The sequence below is a fragment of the Amborella trichopoda genome, chromosome 8 (assembly GCF_054954075.1).
Source record: "Amborella trichopoda isolate Santa Cruz 75 chromosome 8, AtrichopodaSantaCruz75HAP2 v2.0, whole genome shotgun sequence".
In the NCBI taxonomy this organism is placed as follows: domain Eukaryota; kingdom Viridiplantae; phylum Streptophyta; class Magnoliopsida; order Amborellales; family Amborellaceae; genus Amborella; species Amborella trichopoda.
The window spans coordinates 5,602,586-5,606,832 of NC_142343.1; the positions used below are offsets into that span (position 1 = coordinate 5,602,586).

The 4,247-nt window shown below is 32.1% G+C and overlaps 1 long non-coding RNA gene across 2 annotated transcripts; it reads right to left on the reverse strand.

The window, feature by feature from the left end:
* Positions 1-437: 437 nt before the first annotated feature.
* On the reverse strand, positions 438-2,398 carry LOC110007408 (uncharacterized). 2 transcript variants are annotated; one of them, XR_002281202.2, is made up of 3 exons: positions 2,173-2,398; positions 1,863-1,977; positions 438-685 (listed from the first exon to the last, which is right to left on the reverse strand). It is a non-coding gene; the product is annotated as an uncharacterized LOC110007408 (long non-coding RNA). The 2 variants fall into 2 exon arrangements; XR_016060459.1 differs by lacking the exon at positions 2,173-2,398 and having other exon boundaries at positions 1,863-2,004.
* Positions 2,399-4,247: the final 1,849 nt, after the last annotated feature.

Genomic DNA, 4,247 nt, shown 5'->3' on the forward strand with positions numbered 1-4,247 from the left:
AAATATTTTCTTAACTTGCACAAGAGAGATGGTGGGGTTTTCAACCAAAGGTCTCTATATTGTAAACATCATTTAAACATTTTCCAACTTGCATGAACCTTTTGTTCTTTGTATAGACCTTCCAAAATCCATAATTCATCTTTAATTTCCACTATTTGAGTCTTGCTAGCAAACCTTCTTTGTTTCAATCTATTTATTCTCTCGTCTTCCTTATGAAGCTTCTTATTAATGCTAAAGAATAAGCCTATGGTGTTTCCATTTCCCGTGTACTCAGACAAAGTAAGGGAAAACTAATATTGCCATTGAAAAAATTTGGTGCTCCTTTGGAAGCTTGTTAATAGAACAAATATGGTTGTATCATATATTTGACTCGGATACCAAGAATATGGAGAGAGAGAGAGAGCCATCCAATATCAATCCACACATCACCCACAATATAGGGAACATCGACAAAAAAACCATTTGAATTAGCAATAACAAGGCGAAAAATCCACTCAGAACACGATCAACGTGCTTACACTAGCAATAACAAATATGGAAAACAAGACACAAATATTCCATATTTTTTGTACAAAATTACAATCAGGCTCTATGGAGAATCCACATGCTTTAATTTCCCGTCCTGGGAATTCATCACCATCAATTTGAAGTCCACTTATCCCCGATAAAGCATCATCATCTGCTGCTGCATGCCATAACATCTTCAATGAGCAATCAAGCGGTGAACCAATTCAGCACAATAGAAAGAGAGAGAGAGAGAGAGAGAGGACTATGCAATCCACCATCTTGTATAAAAAAATAGAAGAAACTTGAGAAAGAGGAAGAGCACCCAATTATAGGAAGAAATCATGGAAATTTTGCAAGTGAAAGAAAACACCAGCCCAACAACACATCACTCTCTTTTTCTTGCTATATGAAATATAAACAAAGCATCGAGCATTCTGACATTTTGAAAACCATACGGCCCACATACTTTTTAGGGAATTCAAGCATTTCTGATCCAAAGAAGAATAAATTTTAATGGTATCCACTGACCAATCATAGTAAAACTCGCATTGGTTTAGCTACAAAAGTTACAGGAAAATTGTATCACCGTAACTCGCATTGGTTCAACTACAACAGTTACAAAAAAATTGTGGCCTGATACAATAAGGCCCAACTTCTGAGAGCAAAACTCAAATTGATTCAGCTGCAACAATAATAGAAAAATAAGGGAATAAAGGGGACACTAATAACCCAAATCAACTAACCTACGAAATAAACAACCATTAATCATGGCATCAACATATTCACCCCACTCCAATTCATTCAACCACCTATAAATCAGAACAATTCATATGACCCACCATAAAAGGATCCTATATCCCACGGACTAAAAGTTCAAATTAATTGGTATGCAACAAAAATTGGAAAGACAACATAGATCACCTCAAATTCATGAATGCACTCATGAATCACATCAATTCTATGAAACCCAACACAAAAAGATCCTATCCGACAAACAATTAACTAAATTTGAATCAGCTACTCCAAATCATAAAAAATTAACAAAAAAATTAAGAAAATAAAATAAAAGCCCTAATTCATCCATCCCCAATGAATAGTCACAAGAACAACACTTCAATAAGCCTCAAATAAATAATTACAAATCATAAACCCCAATACAAGAACAACAAACTCAATAATCACCAAACTCTCATTTCATCCAATTCCCATAATCATGAAAAAAGTTGACCAACCATAAATCCCATTATAAATATCCTAGATGCTTAAAAACACCAAAATTCACATTAAAAAAGTACCAAATTAGATAGCATAAAAGGTTAAAAGGAAAAAGAAGAGAATAAAAGAGAAAAGGGAACCAATTAGGGCGAGCTTTCGCTGCTCATCTTCTATTTATGCACCCCTCTAGAAGCTGGCTCTCTCATATGAAGAATAGAGACACAGGTAAAAACCCAGAAATTTAGAGAGAGAAAGCTGAAAGAGAGAAGATTGAGGGAGGAGCATTAGGGATAGCGAGAGAAAAGAGGGAGAAGGATGAGAGTGAGTAGAGAGAGAGAGAGAAGATTGAGGGAAGAAGGTTGGGAGGGGTAAAAAGGAAAAATAAGAGAATAATAGAGAAAATGGAACCAGTTAGGGCGAGCTTTCGCTGCTCATCTTCCAATTATGTACCTCTTCAGAAGCTGGCTCTCTCCTATGAAGAATAGAGACACAGGTAAAAACCCATAAATTTAGAGAGAGAAAGCTGAAAGAGAGAAGTTTCAGTGAGGAGCATTAGGGATAGCGTGATAAAAGAGAGACAAGGTTGAGAGTTGGTAGAGAGAGAGAAGATCGAGGGAAGAAGGTTAGGAGAGGGTAGAGAGAGAATTTTGAGGGAAAGGAGAGAGAGAAGTGCGACAAGCTGTATTTTTTTTTTCAGCGTTTTCAAGGCGTGATGGGTAATCCGGATGCCCCGGTTTTCTTTTTTGGCGGCATGCAAAATCACTACCGTCGGAGTTAATGAACGGTGACAGTAGCTGCAGCTCAAGTTCAACATTCAGAGCTGCGGTTCCATGGAAACCGTATATATATATATATATTGAGAAAATAATGAGATTAACCCACTGGTTCATATATGAACGTGCCCAATAATTTAGATCAATTTGACGTTCAAGATCTCATTTTATATTTGAATTTTAATTTTTTTTATAAATTCAAATAACTTGAAATTTTATGGGTTTATTTTTCTCATGAAGGCGTACATAATAAAAATATTTAAAAAATAATTTATAAAAATTAAATTGACCAAAATACCCCCAAAACGTTTTAGGGGTATTATGATCTATTTTTTTCTTATAAATTATGTTTTTATAGTTTTATTAGATTCACGTATTTTTGAAGAATACACGTCTAAAATTCAAGTTATTTTAAAAAAATTAAAATTAAAATACGAAATGAAGTCGTGACCGTCAAATCGGCCTAGATTCAACCTGGTCGCTTAGCTCATATGTTCATATAAGTTAGTTGGCTAATCTCAATATTTTCTTTTATATATATATATATATATATATATATATATATATATATATATATATATGGAAAAAACTTTTCAATGTTTATAGGCAAAAATAAATAGTGATTTTACCTACTCTCGTTACCATCCAAATTTCATCGCGGAATCATGATTGTCCGGTAGTGTTTTATTTTTCATTTTTTTTTCTACAAATTGGAATGACTTGAAATTTGGAGGATGTATACATCTTACTGAAGTGCATCTAATTAAAATATAAAAAAAATTATCCAGAAAAAAAGGACCAAAATACCTCCAAATCTTTTCGGGGGTATTTTGGTCAATTATTTTAATATAAAATATTTTTTTTTATATTTTTCAAAAATTTTCTTATTTTTTATGAATACACACTCTAAATTTCAGATCATTCCGAATTATAAAATGTACTCTCTCCTGACAAAAGCTACCGCGGTATTATGAATGAAATTTAATAAGGCTTTGTATACATGGCATCGTGAATCACTTTATTATGATGTGACAAGTCGGGAGTCACTCTTTTTGCCCTATATTTTCCCGGAGCCAAAAGTTTGTATGGCCTATTTGGATGCATTGATTTCAATACATGGATTTTTAATAACTTGGATATTATCAAAAGAGAAAAGTTGTAATTTTAAAATGTAGAATCATAAATACATTTTAAAAATCTATTGAAAATATTTTTTTAATGTTAAAAAAACTTTCAAATAGATCGTTTCCATATTTTTACATTGAGATGTATTAATATAAAAAATAAAAAAAAATTGAGTCCCGTAAATAATATATCTTGTAATATATTATCTAGATCGTCTATTTTCAATATTTTCATATATTTATAAATTTATTTAATTTTAATTATTTTTAAAATTTAAAATTTTATTATTAAATATATAATACTAAAATTTTTTTATAACAAAACTACATTATAAAATTTTAGAGCGCTCCTTGAATGGATTGTTTAAAGTTGCATCTTTATAAAAACCGCACCCTTATCAAAATCCACGAATTGTTTAATAACTGGATACTTGTATGTACTCCCTTGGATAGCCGTACGCGACGTTTATCTCTTAAAGTTGATTTGGACGAGGAACCAGCTTTATTGGCGTAACCAAAAGAAAAACGCGTGTACGATGTGATAGGACACTGAATTTATATATAAAACTTTTTTTTGTTTTCTTTTTTTGGCCACATATTTCATTTGCCATGAGGTATCAAAACTTTA